This window comes from Cynocephalus volans, chromosome 10 (genome assembly GCF_027409185.1).
Source record: "Cynocephalus volans isolate mCynVol1 chromosome 10, mCynVol1.pri, whole genome shotgun sequence".
Classification (NCBI taxonomy): domain Eukaryota; kingdom Metazoa; phylum Chordata; class Mammalia; order Dermoptera; family Cynocephalidae; genus Cynocephalus; species Cynocephalus volans.
The window spans coordinates 97287564-97294748 of NC_084469.1; positions in this window are offsets into that span (position 1 = coordinate 97287564).

Below are 7185 nucleotides of genomic sequence, written 5' to 3' on the forward strand. Positions count from 1 at the left end.
TGAGTTGATTTTTTGTGTGTAGTGAGAGGTAGGGGTCCAACTTCATTCTTTTCCATGTGGATATCCATTTGTCCCAATACCATTTGTTGAAAAGATTATTCTTTTCAAGATTGTTTTGGCTATTCTGAGTACCTTGAGTTTCCGTATAAATTTCAGGATCAGCTTGTCAATTTCTGGGGGTAAAAAGTTAGCTGAGTTTTTGACAGGGATTGTGTGGAATCTACTGATCGAGTAGGAAGTATTAATGATAGTACATCTTCTGATCCATGAGTATGGGATGTCTTTATTTTAGGTCTTTTATCTCTTTCAACAGTAGTTTGTAGTTCTCAGAGTATAAGTTATGCATTTCTTTTGTTAAATTACCTCTAAGGTATTTTTTCTTTTCAATGCTGATGTCAATAGAATTGTTTTTTAAAATTTTATTTTCAGATTGTCCATTTCTAATGTATAGAAATGCAAATAATTTTGTTAGTGATCTTGCATCCTGCAACTTTGCTGAAATCATTTATCACCTTGAATGTTGTTTGTGGATGTGCATGCATGCATGTGTGTGCATGCATGTGTGTGTGTGTATTCTTTAGGCATGAGGAGCGATTGCTAATGGGTTTCTTGTTGGGGTGACTAAAATGTTCCAAAATTATATTGTGATGATGGTTGTACAACTCTGTGAATATACGAAAAACCATTGAATTGTACACTTCAATTGGGTGAAATGGGTGAATTGTATAGTATGTGAATTGTTTCAATAAAACTGTTTTTTGTTTGTTTGTTTTTTGGTTTTTTATTTTTGTTTATCTTAAAACTTTTTAAAAAGAAAAAATTAATACAGAGATATCTCATATGACTTTACCCAGTTTCTCCCAATGGCGACATATTTCCATATCACAAACAGAAAGCTAACATTAATGCAATTCATCAGTATTCAGTTTTCACTGGTGTTACTTGCACTAGTTTGTATGTGTGCATGTGTGTGTGTGTGTGTATTTCTATGCAATGTTATTGGATGTGTCGATTCACGTGACCACCACTACAGTGAAAACACAGAACATGTTCCATCACAAACTCTTTCTTGCTACTTTTTTATAGTCACAGCCATATTCTTCCTTCCTCCCTGAAAACCACCTACCTATTCTCCATCTTATAATTTTGTCATTTCAAGAAGGCGGTATAAATGGAAGTACATAGTATGTAACCTTTTGAGATCGGCTCCTTGCATTCAGCATAATTCCCTTGAGAGCCATTCGAGCTGGTTGCATTTATCAATAGCTTGTTCCTTTTCATCACTGAGTAATATTCCATGGTATGGATGAAGCATAGTTTTTTTTAACCATTCACCCATTGAAGGACAGCTGGGTTATTTCCAGCATTGTGGCTGTTTCAAATGAAGCTGCTCTGAACATTCATGTACAGGTTTCCTTTTTGAACGTAAGTTTTCATTTTCTGGGAAATGCTGAGAATATAAATGCCTTAAGAATGTAGTTGCTGGGTCATATGGTACATGTGTTTTTAGCTTTGTTGAACAAAACACAACAAACAAAAGAAAACAAAATCCTGCCAGACTCGTTTCCACAGTGGCTGTACCATTTTACATTCCTACCAGCAATGTACAAATGATCTACTTGTTCTACCTCCTTGCCAACATTTGATGTTATCTCTATTTTTTATTTTAGCCGTTTTGATTAATCTGCAGTGATACTGCGTTGTGGTTTTGATTTGTGTTTCCCTAATGGCTAAGGATGTTGAACATCCTTTCATGGGCTTATTTGCCTCTTCAGTGAAATGGCTGTTCCTGTGTTTGTCATTTTTTTTTAACTGGGTTGTTTGTTTTCTTACTGTGGAGTTTGCAGGGTCCTTTATATATTCTGGATACACATTCTTAGTCAGATATGTGATTTGCAAGAATATTCTCCCAGACCATGGCTTGTCTTTTCATTCTCTTTAACAGTGTCTTTCACAAGCAAAAGTTATTAATTTTGATGAGGTCCAATTTATCAATGTTTTTTGTTTTTGTGTGTGTTTTTGTTTGTTTAATTTTTGGCAGCTGGCTGGTACGAAGATCTGAACACTTGACCTGATGCTCTAGCATCCACTTTAACCAACTGAGCAACTGACCAGCCTGTCAATGTTTTCCTTTTATGGGTCATCCTTGGGTGTGACCCCTAAGAACTCTTGCTTTTAACTTCAGGTCTTGAAGATTTTCTGCTATGTTTTCTTCTAAACATTTTATGGTTTTACATTTACATGTAGGTCGTATGATCCACTTAAAATTCTATTCTGAGTGTGAATGATACCCAGAGGGTTTTATTCTAGGGGGCCACAGGGAGCCATAGAGGGTTCTTGAGTGAGAGGGGCATAGATGGCAAGTAGAGTCAAGTAGTCCATGACAGCCTCACTCTGGGCTTCAGTTTCCCCCACCAGTAAACAAACTGACTGCAACAGAGGATCTGTAAAATCAGTGGTAATTACATAAGGCCACGTCCCTGGGCATTTGTCCCTATTCTCCCTGGGCCTCTGGGACAGAGGCGGGTCAAATCCCAGTGCCTCGACGTGTGTGTCTCTCAGTGCTTAGATGTTAAGAGCTAAGTAGAGGGACAGTGACTCAGTAGGACAGAGCAGAGCTCACTCGACCCCGAAGAACTGTGCTTCCTTCTCTCCCGGATGGCAAAATCAGGTCATTTTTCAATTCCAGTCATTCCCCTTCATACATAAAATGTGCCAAGAGCCACTTTCCCGAAAATCTAAATTGAAAGTAAATAGCACGGGGACAATTCTCGGTGATAAAACCGCCGATTCTGGAGCTTCTTGGGATAATATTTATTCTCCCCTCTCGCTAATGGCTCCAGCCGCCTCCCCAGGTTATTAAAGTCATGCGTTTGCTTAACCTGACTGGGGCCGTATCCCACCCGGAGCTGATGGGGCCCCGCGTGAAGCCCCCACCACCCCCTCTGCTGGACAATTATAGCAGCGGCTGCTGGTTTGCAATTACTATCAATCAGGAAGCGCATCGGCCTGGATTTGTTTTTCTTTATTGAAAATGTTTAAACTTCATGCATTGCAAATATCACCACCCCAGACTGGATTTAACTCTTTCTTTGAGACTGGAGGGATGGCTTTGAAGGGTTTTGCTGGGGATGATGCTGGAACTGTCACCAGTTTCTGGATGAGAAAATTGAGGCTCGGAGGACTGCCACTTGCCTGGGCCTACACAGCGGTGTCCCTGCACTAAAACCGCACTGAGGTTTTTTCTTTTGTTTTCATGTCCAATAAAGTTACATTTCCTTGTGGCAAATGTTAGAAAATACAACCAAGTCTACCAAAGATGTTGAAGTCTCCCATCATCTCAGCAATAACCACCACCAATGTTGGAAGGGGGCAAGTCCTTCCAGAGATTTTTTTCCAAGCATATATACTCATTCATGCACCAAATGAAGGCAAATTTATTGAATTATACATTCAATAAACACCAAGGTGCTTACTGAGCACCTACTGTGTGCTGGGTGCTATTTTAGGTGTTGGGGATACAATGAGAAACAAAAAGTTTTACTCATGAGGATGGTTAGTTCTATTTTTTTTTTTTTTTTTTTTTTTTTGGTGGATGGCCAGTGCAGGGATCTGAACCCTTAACCTTGGCGTATATTGTAGTTCTTAAAAGTGGAAAGCTGATTCGGGAAATGCAAATCCAAACCACTTTGAGACACCATCTCACTCCAGTTAGGATGGCTAATATCCAAAAAACTGAGAATGATAAATGCTGGTGAGCTTGCAGAGAAAAAGGAACCCTCCTACACTGTTGGTGGGACTGCAAAATGGTGCAGCCTTTATGGAAAATGGTATGGAGGTTCCTCAAACAATTACAGATAGATCTACCATATGACGCAGCTATCCCACTGCTAGGTGTATAGCCAAAGGAATGGAAATCATCATGTCGAAGGGATACCTGCACTCCCATGTTTATTGCAGCACTATTTACAATAGCCAAGAGTTGGAAACAGCCCAAATGCCCATCATCGGATGACCAGATAAGGAAAATGTGGTGTATCTGCACAATGGAATACTACTCTGCTAAAAAAAAAAAAAAAAAAAAATGAAATACTACCCTTCACAGCAACATGGATGGACTTAGAGAAAATTTTATTAAGCGAAATAAGCCAAGCACAGAAAGAGAAATACTGCATGTTCTCACTCATATGTGGAAGCTAACAAAAATAAATAAATAAATATACAAACAAACAAACGGGGGGAAGGGGAAAGAAGACAAAACAATCACAATAATTCCTTGAATTTGTTAAGGTAAATGAACAGATGTGATGTTGATGGGGGCGAGAGGGAGAGGGGAAAAGAGGAACCGGTAGAGGGACATGAAAATCAATTACATTGTATATTGATAAATTAAAATAAAAATAAAATTTTTAAAAAAGGTGGAATGCTGAGGTTTGCTGAGTCAGGGAGGCCCCAAGATTCTGGCTAAGAGCTACAAGGGCTGACCTCAGCCGAGATGGGGGGACCATCGGGCACAGCGTGGCTGTGTTGAGTGTGAGACCACCCGGGTCCTCCAAGGGAAGACTTCAAGGGGCAGCTGGGGGAGGACCAGGCTGGAGTGGAGACTGTGGGTGCCAGCAGGTGTAGAGGGGTTTAGAGCCCCAAGAAAGGACCATGATGCCTGGGAGGGTGTGGGTGGAGGAGAGACGAGGACCCAGCCCTGAGGCAACAAGTGAGAGAGCGAGACCGAAGAGGGGCCCAGAGAGGTGGAGGGGAAGCCAGGCAAGTGCGGGGTCAGACGCTGTCAGGGGGGCGAGGAGGAAGGGGCAGGTCAACATTGACCTTGACAAGAGCAATTTCAGTGGTGGAAGGTGTGAGAGGAGAGGCTGATTGGGGAAGGTTTAGGAGAAAGAGAGACAGGAGGTGTAGACAGCCAGTGCAGACAACTATCTCAAGGAGTTTTGCCCTAAAAAGAGGCAAAGACACGGGTGGTAGTTGCAGGGGATGTGGGAGTTCATTTTTTTCCTGTAAGATGCAACAGGCTCATGGAGCCAGAAGATGTTATACAGGTGAAAGGGACCTTTGCTGGAGCCATATCCTTGCGTGGGGATCCACGGCCTGCCCAGACACTGTGTTTATCCTGCCTCCATTGTTTAGTCTGCAAAATGGTCCCAAGAGCAGTCTCTACCTCCTCCAGGCACCGTCCAGGCACCCAACAAAGTCCGTGTCTCTCTTGCCTGGGTGGTGTCTGTGAGGGGGTCACCCCCTGTCCCAGATTGCAGCAGAATGCAGTCCCTCCTGCCCCCCAGGGAAGTAGATAGTCTCGAGGAAAAACTCAGCGAGATCCCCCGTTGAGAAAGGGCCCCACAAGTCAAAGTGCTTTTTCAAAAATAAATAGCCTGATTAGCATAAGGTATGCAGATGTATGCTAATGTGACAACTATTAAAAGATTCCAAATGTCATCGAGGGAAAACACACTGGTCCTGGCTGGAGGGGCGGAGGATGGGAGGAGAGGACAGAGCCCAGACTCCTGAGAAAGGTCAGGGAGCTCAGGCCCATATCACCAGGCTACGCGGTCGCGCGCACACAAGTGGGTTATTCTGGGGTAGACTCAAGTCATCCCCTGGGCAGATGCCCCAGAGCTCTGAATGCAAGTGTGAGCGCTGAGTCCCTGGAAAGCCCCCTCAGAAATCTCTCCTCCGGCACACTCTAAGTGCCTAAAACCTTTGTCCAGGGTGACAATGCCTCTCATGCCGCCATTAGTGCAAGGCTTGCTCTGCAAATACTCCCCAGGAGAAGAAATAACAGCATACATGGCAGACCCCAGAATCTTTCCTGAGAACAGGCTAATGACGTAGTTTCCCCACAACAAAAGATACCCCCAAATCTCCTAAGAATCTGGACAAGTAAGAGATTTTTCCTATTCATAATAAATCCATACTTAGCCTTTCTCACTTCAGGAGGAAATTTTCATCTTTATCTCCCCTGTTCGTTTTCTGAGAGGGGAGGGACATATTCCCAGGGTCACACAGCTGTGCTATGTCACCTAATCACTGAAACTATTTGATGGGACATGATTATTGAAAGCATTTTCAGAAGAGAAAACTGAGGATCAGAGAGGTGAAGTGACTTGCCCTAGGTCACACAGCAACTGTAAAGCGGGTCAGGTCAGCTGCCCAAGCTTCAGCTTTCCAAATTTCGCTCCCTCTCACACCACCTTCCTACCACCTCTACTATTGTTTCCTGAATATCTTTCTTTGAATGGACGTGCTTCTTAAAATCTTAAATCTACTTAAAAGGAAATTGTTTATCATGGCCATAAATGAAGAGCCAGATCACTGACCGCAAGTAGAAACTAACTCAATGAAAACAAAATCGTGTTATTAATTTCTGGCTAAGACAGTTGCCTCTGAGGCTCTGAGCTGGGGCCTGCTCTCTAACTCTTCATCCAAAAAGGAGATTCCAGGTGTCAGATAAGGTGTTAAAGACCGATTAGCAGCCAATTAAGACGTTCTTCTTGAAAAAGAGGTGCAAAGTAAGAGCTCTCTCACTATGAGATTCGGTGGCATTAAAGGCTCTTTTATATGTCATGTAAAACCAGCTCACGGCCACCAGGCTTGTGTCCATGTATCTGAAGGAAAGGAAGACTGTCCCAATACCCTAGAATTCTAGAATTATGGCCAGGGACCTGTCGGCGGGGGGTTCACACTATAAATATTCACAGCCGTGTCAGTGCATCCCATAGGTGAAGAAGGGATGGTTTCACTTATAAACAGACCCATCCGTCCATCCACCTATCCACCCTTCCGCCCACCCATTCATTCACCCTCCTTCCACCCAATCTTTCACCCATCCACACACCCACTAATCCATCTATCCACCCATACATCCACTGTCTACCTACCGTCCATCCACCCATCCACTCACCCATTCACCCATCCACTCACCCATCCAGGCATCCATTCACCCATCCACCCATCCATTCACCCATCCACTCACCCATTCACCCATTAGGTAAATATATATCCAGCACCTACTGTGAGCCAGGCTGTTCTAGGATATGAGGACACAGTGATGACCAGGATACACCTGGTCCCCACGCCCTCGGAGCTCGTTATCTAGTTGAGTACATCCTCTGTCCCCTGAGCAACCTCAAATTTGGAAACTTGTTTCTGCAGTTTTAATTACCCTGATGACGCCCTGCC